A 13,306-nucleotide genomic window follows, 5' to 3' on the forward strand; every position below is an offset into this window, starting at 1 on the left:
ACCTTGTCCACCTCAGCATCCTCAATGCCCCAGAGCTTCATTATGTCTTCTCAGAGAACCAGGCCAAGGAAGAGAAGGCTGGACAGAAACAGGTATTCTGTTTCATGGTTTCTTTTGCTGGGATAGCTTTGCCTCAACTGAAAGTTGATCAGAAGCAATCAGTGTAATACACCACATCAACAAAATGAAGGATAAAAATCATATGGTTTTCTCAAAAGATGCAGAAAAAGCCTATGACAAGATTCAACAGCAACTCAGACAAAAGTCTGAACAAAGTGGGGTTAGAGGGAACACAGTTCAACATGGTAAAGGCCATACTGGAAAACCCTCAGCTAACATCAGACTCAATGGGGAAAAACTGAGAGCTTTCCCACTAAGGTCAGGCACAAGACAAGGATGTCCATTCGCACCACTTTTATTCAACACTGTACTGGAAGTCTTAGCTACATCAATCAGATAAGAAAAAGAAATGAGGGATCCATATTGGTTAAGTTAAGCTGTCAGTATTTGCAGATATTTATACGTATTACTTATACATAATACTTATACATAGAAAATACTAAAGACTCCCCCCAAAAAGTACTAGATGTAATGAACAATTTCAGTAAAGTAGCGGGATACAATATTAATACCCAGAAATAGGTAATGTTTCTATATACTCAACAAAGTAGTAGAAAGAGAAATTAAAAAAAAAAAAAAAACAACACATTGACAGTTATACCAAAAAGAATAAAATACCTAGGAATAAACTTAACCAGAAAGGTGTGGGGAGGAACACCTGGGTGACTCAGTTGGTTAAGTGTCCGACTCAATTTCGGGTCAGTTCCTGATCTCAAGGTCATGGGTTTGAGCCCCACTTCAGGCTCCACACTCAGCAGGGAGTCTGCTTGAGATAATTACCCTCTCCCTCTGCTCCTCCTACTGCTCACATACGTATTCTCTCTCAAATACATAAGTCTTAAAAAAAAAATTAACCAAAAAGGTGAAAGACCTGTACTCTGAAAACTTGAAGACACTGATGAAAGAAATTGAAGACGACACAAATGGAAAGATATTCCATGCTTAGGATTGGAAGAATTAATATTGTTAAAATGTGCATATTAGCCAAAGCAACCTACAGATTCAAACAATGCCTATCAAAATACCAATAGTATTTTTCATAAAAATAGAATAATACTACAATTTATATAGAACCACAGAAGACCCTCAATAGCCAAAGCAATCCTAATAAAGAAGAACAAAGGTGGAGGCATCACCATCTCAGATTTCAAGACACACTACAAAGCTGTAATAATCAAAACACTACATCAAAAACTAATGATGTACTATATGTTGGCTAACTAAAAATAATAATAATAATAATAATAATAAATAGTATTATACTGGCACAGAGACACATATATCAAGAGAACAGAATGGATAACCCAGAAATAAACCCGGAATTATATGGTAAATTAATCTATGACAAAGAAGCAAAAATATACAATGGAGAAAAGACAGTCTCTTCCATAGCTAGACAGCTACATGTAGCTGAAACTGGACCACTTTATAACACCACATGCAAAGATAAACTCAAAATGGATTGAAGACCTAAATGTGAGATCAGAAACCGTAAAATTCCTAGAAGAGAACACGGGTAGTAATTTCTATGATATCAGCCACAGCAATATTTTTCTCAATATTTCTCCTAAAGCAAGGGAAATAAAAGCAAAAATAAACTATCAGGACTACATCAAAATCAAAATCTTTTACACTACAAAAGAAACCATTAACAAAACAAATAGACAACCTACTGAATGAGAGAAGATATTTGTAAATATCCAATAAGAGGTTAATATCTAAAATATGGGAATAACTTACACAACTCAACACCAAAAAAACAATCCAATTAAAAAATGGGCAGAGGACTGAAGTAGACATTTTTCCAAAGAAGACGTACAGATGGCCAACAGAGATATGGAAAGATGCTCAACATCACTAATCATCAGGAAAATAGAAATCACACCACGATAAATTATTACCTATTCCACTGAGAATGGCTAAAATCAAAATGACAAGAAACAACAAGTGTTGATGAGGATGTGGGGGAAAAAGGAACCCTCTTGCTGCTCATTCTCTATTGGTGGGAATGCAAACTGGTGCAGCTGCTCTAGAAAACAGTATGGAGGTCCCTCAAAATATTAAAAATAGAAATACCATAGGATACAATAATTCCACTATTGGGTATTTACCCCAAGAAAATGAAAATGCTAATTTGAGAAGATATATGCACCCTTATGTCTAATGCCTTTACAACAGCCAAGATACAGAAGTAACCTAAGTGTCCATCAATAGGAATGTGGGTACAGAAAATTTGGTGTACACACAAACACACACATACACACACTGGAATATTACAAAACCATAAAAATAGATGATATCATGCCATCTGAAACAATATGGATAGACCTAGAGGGTATTACACTAAGTGAAATAAGTCAGAGTGAGAAAGACAGACACCATACGTTTCTACTCCAAAGTGGAGTCCTTAAAAAAAAAAGAATAAACAAAAAGCAGAATCAGAACTATAAATACGGAGAAAAAACTGATGGTTGCCAGAGTGGAGGGGGTGGGGAGTTGGACACAATGGGTAAAGAGGAGAGGGTGATACTGGCTTCCAGTTATAAAATGAATAAGTACGGGAATAAAAGAGCATAAGAAACAGTCAATGATATTGCAGTAGCGAGGTAACAGGACAAATGGTAGCGATATTGTGGTGAACACAGCATGTCTAAATGTGTCAAATCAGGGACACTTGACTGAGTTAGCTCAGTCAGTTAAGTGTCTGCCTTCTGCTTAGGTCATGATCCCAGGGTCCTGGGATCGAGTCCTGCACCTGGCTCCTTGCTCAGCAGGGAGCCTGCTTCTTTCTCTGCCTCTGCCTGCTTATGCTCCGACAAATAAGTAATTAAATCTTAAAAAAAAATTGTCAAATCAGTAAGTTGTACATCTGAAACTAAGTGTGTCAACTATAATAAAAAATAAATTAAAAATGAGAAAAATCAAAGAAATTTGAACATTGCCTGGAATAAGATTTTAGATAATAATTTTGTAAGATGTGAAAAAATTATGAGTGTAGAGCTCATGTTACGTGTTCTAAAAATTTTAAATAAATATATTTCACACATTTTAAAATAAAAATTTTCATGAAGTAAAAATATAAAAAAATTGGGGCACCTGGGTGGCTCAGTGGGTTAAAGCCTCTGCCTTTGGCTAGGGTCATGATCCCAGAGTTGAGGGATGGAGCCCTGCCTCCTCGGGCTCTCTCTGTTCAGTGGGGAGCCCACTTCCTCCTCTCTCTCTCTCTCTCTCTCTCTGCCTGCCTCTCTGCCTACTTGTGATCCCTCTCTGTCAAATAAATAAATAAAATCTTTTTTAAAAATTAAAAGAAAAAAAAATTGGGGCGCCTGGGTGGCTCAGTGGGTTAAAGCCTCTGCCTTTGGCTCAGGTCATGATCCCAGGGTCCTGGGATCAAGTCCCGCATCGGGCTCTCTGCTCAGTGGGGAGCCTGCTTCCTCCTCTCTCTGCCTGCCTCTCTGCCTACTTGGGATCTCTCTCTCTGTCAAATGAATAAATAAAATCTTTAAAAATAAAATTTAAAAAAAATTAAAAAATTTAAAAATAGGTAAGCCACAGACGAGGAGCTAATATACCCCTAAAACATATGTATCAGATAAAAACTGGTAACCAGGGCATATAAAAAGAACTCCTACAACAGAATAATGTAAAGACACCTCAATGAAAAAAAAGTGAACAAAAATTTAACCAGCTACTTCATGAAAGCAGGACATATGAATGGCCAATAAACACATGGAAAGATGCTTCAAGTTATGAGTCCTCAAAAATGCAAATTAAAACCTAAGGAATTATCCACCTTAATAGTTAAAATTAATAAGCCTGACAACACCACATATTGGCAAGGACGTGGAGCAACTAAAACTCTTAAACATTGTTGATGACTAAGCAAAATGCTACAGCAACTTTGGTAAAATGTCTGCCAGTTGCTTATGACACTGAACAACTGCTCTCTGACCCAGCAGTTCCACTCTGAGGTATTTACCTAAGTGAAACAAATACCCACAAAAACACTTTCACATAGACCTTCAAAGCAGCTTAATTTGTAATAACCCCAAACTGGAAACTGCCCAGGTGTCCATCCATAAAATAATGGATTTATTCATGGTATGAACTTCCAAAGCAAGCAAAACTAGTCTGTGGTGGCACAAAATCAAGGCAGTGGTTTTCACTGGGGAGTGTGTGAAAGGTTTGACTGGGAAGGAGGAGGTTACTTTCTGCAATGATTGTGATACAGGTTCAGGTTACATAGGTGTATGCATTTGTCCAAACAACAAGTGTACGTTTAATATTTTTAACACCAATATATGTAAATTTTATCTTAAAATTTAAAAATCTGTAAACAAAACAGTTAACAAATAAACCTGGGCAAGGAATAGCAGGAACACTAGAAGGAACTTTAAGTCTGAGGTACAGAGATCCAAAACCATAGAACAGGTTTGGAGAACTACAAGGATGTTGTCCAATGACTAAACAAGGAATCTGGCATTGCTCGTGTTTATAGCTATCCTCAAAAGAAAATTAGTTTTCATGATCTCCAATGTGAAATAAATACTGATTGGTTTGTAACAATTCCAAGGGAATGATGCAACCCTTTGATACACAAAAACGCCTTTGATGCATCCAAATAAGCCTCTATCATTCTCTTTGAACTGGTATGTACTTCGGAACTTGATTACTATGCTAGTTCTGTTCTCCATGCCAAGCTCCAGCATCATTCAAGAGAGCTTCCATATCTATTCAGATCTTCTATCCAACTTCCCACTCACCAAGTTTCTTGATTACCAGGGTACTCAATCACTAGTCTAGTATGGCCTCAAATTAGACCTTGCCACACATAAAACTGTAATAACCCTCAAATCTGTTATTTTTAGTAACTATTTATCATTATTTCTCTTAATGAGAAATATGGGGTTTGAACTCATGACCCTCACATCAAGAGTTGCATGCTCTATTGACTGAGCTAACCAGGCACCCCGATCCTCACGTCTTAAACACCACCTTCATAAAAATGGTATCTCTTGATTTTCTTCATACTTCTCTGATCATATCTTTCCAGCTCCTTTTGCAGACCTCACTAGCTCAGTCTACACCCGCAAAGTGTTATTAGCCAAATAATTCTGTCCTTGGCTCTACCTGTCACTACACACACGCTCCCTAAACAATCTCGATTACCCATGCTCATGGCTTCCCCACCATATATGATGATGACTCTCAAATGTCTATTGTTGGCTTTGACCTCTCTCATGAGCTCCATCCTAGTATATAAGTTGCCTAATTAACTTTCCTACCTAGACATCCTAGAGGGTCCTCAAATTTACTACATCAAAGAGAGCTCAATATTATTCAGCAAATTTTGTGTTCCTCAACATGGTAATGGTATCATAACCATGAAAATGAAAGTCATCATTTATTCCTGCATTCCCTTAACTAGCCCTCCACATCAAGGGTTATATGTCCTGCCACTTCTACCATCTTCATTTTTGGTGTATATTTTAAACTTTTCTCCAGCTTTATTAAGGCATAACTGACAAATAAAAATTGTATATTTAAGGTATACAATTTGATGTTTAGATATACCTATACATAGTGAAATGATCACCACATTCAAGCAATGAACATATTCATCACCTCACATAGTTTTGTGTTTTTTTTTGGGTGTGTGTGTGTGTGTGTGTGTGTGTATACGTACACTTAAGATCTACTTTCTTGTATGCTGGTGGTTACCAGTTGCTGAGAGGTAAGGGAAATGGGGTGATGTACATCAAAGAGAACACACTTTCCGTTATAAGATGAATAATTTCTGGGGATCTAATGTATAGCATGGTGATTATAGCTAATACTATATTATATACTTGAAAGTTGCTAATAGATCTGAAATGCTTTCACCACAAAAAGTAAATAGTAATTATATGACATGGTTAAGGTATTAGCTAACACTATGGTAATAATCATTTTATAATATAGAAGTGTATCAAATCAATACATTGTACACCTTAAACTTACACAAAGCTTTATGTCAATAATATCTCAATAAAACTGGAAAAATCTACTCTTAGGAAATTTCAAGTGTACAATATAGTATTATTAACTAGAGCCGCCATGCTGTACATTAGGTCTCCAGATCTCCTATTCAACCTGCATAACTGAACTCTGTACCCTTCCACCATCATGTCCCCTTTTTTCCCACTCCTCAGGCTCTGACAACCACTATCCTACTCTGTGCTTTTATAAGTTTGTTTAGATTCTACATGTAAGTAAGATTGTACAGTATTCATCAATCTATGTCTGGCTTACTTCACTTAGGATAACATGTATTTCTAACATCTTCATCTTTTTCACGCCTGTTCATGCTCCCTGCAAAATTTCATTCACTCAATTTGTTTTTCTTCTTAAAGCAGGCCCATGCCCAACATGGGCATGCCCAACATGGGGCTTGAACTCATGACCCTGAGATCAAGAGTCAGATGCTTAACTGACTGAGCCACTCAGGTGCTCCTCAATTTCTCATCTTAAAACCTGGGGAGTAGAATCCTGTGTGGCTATGTGTGTGTGTACTTAGAGTGACATGGTACTCATCTAGTAACACAGGCATTCTCAACCTTGACTGCCCATTAGAATCACCTAAGGAGGGATGCCTGGGTAACTCAATGGGTTAAAGCCTCTGCCTTAAGCTCCAGTCATGGTCCCAGGGTCCTGGGATTGAGCCCTGCATTGGGCTCTCTGCTCAGTGGGGAGCCTACTTCTCCCCTCTCTCTCTGCCTGACTCTCTGCCTACTTGTGATCTCTGTCAAATAAATAAATAAAATCTTTAAAAAAAAAAAAAAAAGAATCACCTAAGGAACTCACACAATTCTGACTGAACTGGTCTTCAATGGGATCCTGGCATGATACGGGAAGATTCCACTGCAGCCACAGATGGCAGTCATTGGTCAACTGTTCAATGATCCTTTATCTTCTGCAGAATAAAGGTCCCCTTCTCACCTCAACTATATTTCCAAATAAATATCACGCTTCATGAGTCCCTGAAAACTTCTCCACTGGCACATTAAACTATGTGCAATCTCACAACCTTCTGTTTTCATTATTGCTTCCACCTGTCCTCCCCCCTCACCTAGTGAATACACAGCTTTCAATTCTTACAAAGGTTTGCTGATTCCCTCCCTTCTAGAAGTTACCCTTGGCTGGAATGTACCCTTCCCTCTAATATGCTCCATTGCAGCTGTATAGATTTCTATCACAGCAACTAAACTGGTTTATTCACTGTTGGTCTCTTCTGTTTTCAACCGTGACATTCTGAGGTCAGACCTCCTGTGTTAGCTATCCTAATGATCCCAGAAGCCAGGACATAACAGCTGGATGATACATACTAATTAAGTAAGTAAAACACCAATTCACATTGTAAAGATAATCTAATCACTTCCAATCTCCATCTGTCCTTGGTCCCTAGATAAACTGTCAGTTGATATGTTAAGAAAATGTTCTCTCAAATAAATAAACAAAATCTTTAAAAAAAAAAAAAGAAAAAATATTTTCTTCTCTACCTCTTGGCTATTTGTCTTCAGCGACTACACTATTTTTTTTAAAGATTTTATTTATTCATTTGACAGAGAGAGAGAGAGATCACAAGTAGGCAGAGAGGTAGGCAGAGAGAGAGGGGGAAGCAGGTTCCCTGCTGAGCAGAGAGCCTGATGCGGGTCTCAGCCCAGGAACCCGAGACCATGACCTGAGGCAAAGGCAGAGGCCTAACCCACAGAGCCACCCAGGCGCCCCTTCAGTTATACTGAATCACATAGAATAGGTACAGAGCCAGATTGAACAATTTTACTTACATAACACAGTATATTAACTATACTGGAATTAAAAAAAGAATTAATTTGAAATACAATAAAACTGTTGTTGAGAATAATAGTTTCTTCAAGTTTTGTGTCAATTCTGTCTCAGCTTCATATTATTGATGAAGTTTCTCAAATTTCTTTTTAGTCAATCTTTATGACCGAGAGTGAGTTAGGTAGACCCAGATATTTCCCCAGTTATAAATCATCTGAAATTCAGATTGATCATGGTATTTGTGTACTCATTTCTGATCTTCTGAGGATGGCTTTGAGTGAGTACAGTTTGCCTTCAGTTGGGGCACATCCACTTAAAATTACACCATATCAGTGGGTAAGATGTTTGGTAGCTTAGCACATTTTGAGGTTTACAATCAGTGACAGTCACAGACACTTATAAAGATGATTCATACTCGTAAACATTTGAATATCTTCAAAAACTCTAACATAATTCTAACCAAATAGTTCTAGGATTATTTATAAAAATAATTTTATTTTATTTTTCAGTGTTCTAAGATTCATTGTTTATGCACCACACCCAGTGTTCTATGCAGTAGTTCTAGGATTCCTTAAAATAGGTGATTTCTTCTATTTCAAGGTAGTTTGGTAATGGAATTTATAGTCTCTAGATGTCATCTGCTCTATCCACACGTCCAATTTGCATCTATATACTTAAACTTTGGTGAATAAGCACTCTCCCTCTCTTATTGATTATTCTTTAAACTTAAAGTGTTGAAAGTTTATCGTGTCCCACTGTCTTCTATCAGCAAGAAAGTAAAATCTTGTAAGCCACTGGAGGGTTAGCAAGTTGAGTCTTTGGGAGTCCTTGAATTCCCCCCAAAGACTGGCTTAAGAATGTACCTTAGGAAAGCTTTTCACCTGAACATTTGACCGCATTAAAAATAAGCAAAATATCTATTCTCTATCTCAACATCTTAAAAATAACCAGTGAATAGGAAATGCAGGACACCTCCAACATGATACCTGCAAGGATCCACATGGAAAATTTTGCAACATAAATTCTGTGACAAATGATTTAATGACAGCCAGGTATATCAACCCTTTCTTTTGATATGAAACATTATTTAAAATGTTAATTTAAAATGTTTCCACCTTTCAGTATTGGCATTAAATCTGTGAGAAGTTGATCCTGTTTCTTCTTTGTTTAATGTAAACATATAAAATTTCATGCCGGGATGTCTGCCTTTGGTTCAGGTCCCAATTCTCAGGGTGCTGGGATGGAGCCTCGTGTTGGACTCCCAGCTCAGTGAGGAGTCTGCTTCTCTCTCCCCTCTACCCCCTCCTCCTGCTTTCTGTCTGTCTCTTTCTTACTCTTTTTCTCAAATGAAATCTAGAAAATAAAATAAGAAAATAAAATTTCGTACCAGCTGTGCAGTGTGCTCTACTATATCATGTGCAATATAGCATATGCCAAAGGGTCCAGGCCCCAAAGACAGAGAGTTGTATCAATTTATGCTGTATTTGGGGATAGGTGAATGTATCATCTGACCCTATGGAAGGAATGAACAATGGAGCTGAAGATACAGTATGAGTGTTGTCATTTATTAAATATCTTATATGATGAGTCCTCCTCTAAGAACTATACATTTACAGTTACATAACCTCTTCCTAATAACTCTTAAACATAGTCCTTATTATTGTCATTTAAAATCTGTATTGGATGCCTAGCACTGAATGAGTTTGTAGTGATAACAAGGTAGACATTCTTTTAGCCTCATGGTGCTTCTAGATGATGGAACTGAACTTCAGAACATTGAATGAATTTGCCTGTACCTGTACAGTTCTTCGAAGAGGAGCAGGGATTAAACTCCAAACACTGGGGCTTTTCTGCTACTACTTTTGTTTTCCTACTGTAGGGCACAGAAGTCAGTTTGAAGAATCATGTAACTGGAAATTCAGGGCCAGGAAGGCAGTAATAGTGTTTGTAGACACTGAAGGGGCGCCTGGGTGGCTCTGTGGGTTAGGCCTCTGCCTTTGCCTCAGGTCATGGTCTCGGGTTCCTGGGCTGAGACCCGCATCAGGCTCTCTGCTCAGCAGGGAGCCTGCTTCCTCCTCTCTCTCTGCCTGCCTCTCTGCCTACTTGTGATCTCTCTCTCTCTCTCTCTCTGTCAAACAAATAAATAAAATCTTAAAAAAAAAAAGAATCTTGAGATGGGGTCATCATCCTGGATTATCTGCATGGGCCCAATGTAATCACAAAGTCCTTACAAGACAAAGGAGGCAGGAGAGTCTATCAGAAAAGAAAATGTGATAAAAGACACAGAGGTCAGAGTATGATCACTGAAGGATTCAGGCAACCTCTAGAGGCTGGAAAAGACAAGGAAATAAATTCTCTCCTGGAGCTCCCAAAAGGAACACAACTCTGCCAACACCTTGCTTTTAGCCTAGTGAGAATCATTTTGAACTTTTAACCTCCAGAACTGTAGGATTATAAATTTGTGTTCCAATACTAGGGTTTATGGTAATTTGCTAGAGTGGTAATATGAAGCTAATAGAAATAAAACAGAAAAAGATGTTTAACAGAACAGCCATCTTTTAAAAAAAAAATCTCTGAATCTTGAATCTATAGCAAAAATATCTGGTTTATGAAATTTTTATTGACATCACCAACACAGTCTCCTCTCTCATGTCCATGATCTTTCTTTCTGTTTCTCCATGTCAGATTAATAGAATACCTTAGGCTGATTCTTCTACTGATACTATATAAATACTAAACTAAAAGGTAACACAAGCTGAAATATAACACATGTAGACTAAATTTAACCCTACTGTTAGCTTTTCCTCCCAAAAAAACCCTTACCATCACACTGGTCTACAATTTTCTCCCTAACTCACCTTTGATTATCCATCTATGGGCCTTTGAACATAAGCATTCCACCACTGGCAATGCCTCTCACATCTTCTCTGCTTAAATTCTACTAAGTTTTCAACTATCCTTGTTGAATTTGAGTCCCATTTTGTTCATTCTATTTTTCTTGAACACCAGAATAGTTCTTTGTGAACTCCTATTTCTCTCAAATACAATATATTGACTGATATGCCAAGCACTTTCTGTCAATAAAATGTCTACTCTGAAATAGATAATTTCTTATTTGGAGTATTTGTCTCTTCTCTCCAGTCATCTACAGATTCTTTGAGGAAGGTGAGAGGTACTTATATCACACTGAAAGTGGTTCCTGCTTCTCCTGTTGTGACTCTAAACTTCATTTTTCTCAACTATCAAAATGAGGACCTGTACATAGGTCTCCATGGGTTTCTGTGAGGAATAATAGATATGGTATATGCAGAATTTCTTAGGGCCAGAAGAAACACTCTGTATTTATTAGTTTCTTACCTCCTTCCTGTTCTTAACAAGTGATTACTGAGTATTTGCTGACTTGTCATCATAATATCTTCATCATTCTTACTAGGGTCTATCCAGAATTTTTAGAATTACATGGCCCAAAATTATTATAAAGCCATTTCTGATCCTATTGAATAATTAAAAAAAAGATGTCACCTTTTCCTATAGAAAAACACATACCTAGAGAAAAATCTGAAGGCAAATTTTGAACCATTCTTAGGAGGATTCTGAATCATATGGTATCTGCTCTACTCTACTCCTTATGTAGCAGTTCAATAGTTTTACAGCTCTGGTTTCAAAGAGCAGACAGGACACACAGGGGACATCACTTCTGACTTTCCAATTTCTAGTTTGGCACATGCCATACTATACTTTGAAAGAACTTCCTGGCCTTGAGATTAATGGTATTTACCAAAGAGTCTCCAAAACCACTGCATTTATGCCCCAAAGTTTCTTATATTTTCTCCTCTTGACTCCTTAGTCTCTCTTTGAAGTTGCCCAAATTGGAGCATAACTGTAAACATCAAATTTCCAAAATTCCAAACATCAAATTTCCAAATCTATCAATGGCTATAGCTCTGTTTTGTCTCCAGGACCCATCCACACTCTTCATGAGATAAAACTGCTGCATAAGGGACCAGGAGAGTGGTTTGAAATAATTAATCCAACTCTTTTTTTCCTCTTAGAAATGTAAATGTAACTCAAAAGCCAGACATGATGTTTATCAATGTGTCTTAACCATGGAATTTGCATGACCTGCCCCAAATTATTACTGAAAAGGTTTTGTGTGCTTTTTAAAAAAATAAGGATGTTTTTATTAAATTGACTACAAAAAGATAATAAATGTGTGGGTTTGGGGGGCAGTATGTTTAACCCTCCTATTTAACACCATCCGGTGTTCTGGTAGAGATCAGAGATCCTGTTCTCCATGTGGCTCAGCCTCTATACACATCTAGTGTAGATGATTAAAGGCATTAGCTTTATTTTTTTTTCTTCCTTGAAATGCTCAATACAAAATGCAAATATTATGTTTCCTGGGGTCAGTATATAACCTCTTTGTCCTATCAGTCTGGCTTGTTCTCTCAGTACCACCAAGAATTCCAGGGACTCTTGAAAGGAATATTAATATGGACTTAATTGATCAGTAACATAATTAAACCATTAAATATGCCAGTACAAGTGTGAGGAACAGACAACCAAACTTTAATAATGAGCTTCCAAAAGGATGTAAGAAAAACGCTCTCAGGTGTATTGTACATTCTCCTTTCAGTACAAAGAAGTGCTGTAGACAAAAGACCCTCTGATCACTGCCCAGAGAATAATTGGACCACATAGCTCCATGTGATGAATTAAGAGTTTAAATTTAAAAATTAAATAAAATAGTAATAATAAAATTAAAGATTCATGTTGATGCCAATATGTTAGCCTATCAGGTTTTTCTGACACTTCTGTAAATTACTATTGAGAGTATTTTGGGATAGCTGTTAAATGTGCTCTGTAGGCAGTTTAGGGGAAAAAAGTCCAATTACTAAAAATACTCCACCCCCCCCAATACCAAATTTAGGCACCATCACCATCTTCAATTATCTGCAATAGCCACATAATTTACTGATTCACTTCCTTGATGTACATATGTTGAATGAAGCCTATCTGCTTATATATTTGAAAGAGTCTGCACTTACCCACATAGGGCCACATTCCACACCCACACACACAGATTTCACTGTAGGCGGCGCCCATAAGCCAGACTGAGGAGGTTCATGACTAAATCAGAATTGTAGAAAATGTTAATCAATATTTTCTCAATATTTTAACTCCATAGGATTTTTTTTCCTTTAACTTTTTGGCATCAAATGAGTTTTGTCTGTCAGCTTGCACCAACATAGCACACAACATATTGAACACTGCATTACAAAACACGAATGCCCAATTCTACTGTTTCCTGGTAAGTATGTGATGGTGTTACACAATAAAGGCCGCTATTCTGCTTAGGTGG

The sequence above is a fragment of the Mustela nivalis genome (assembly GCF_964662115.1).
Source record: "Mustela nivalis genome assembly, chromosome: X".
In the NCBI taxonomy this organism is placed as follows: Eukaryota; Metazoa; Chordata; class Mammalia; order Carnivora; family Mustelidae; genus Mustela; species Mustela nivalis.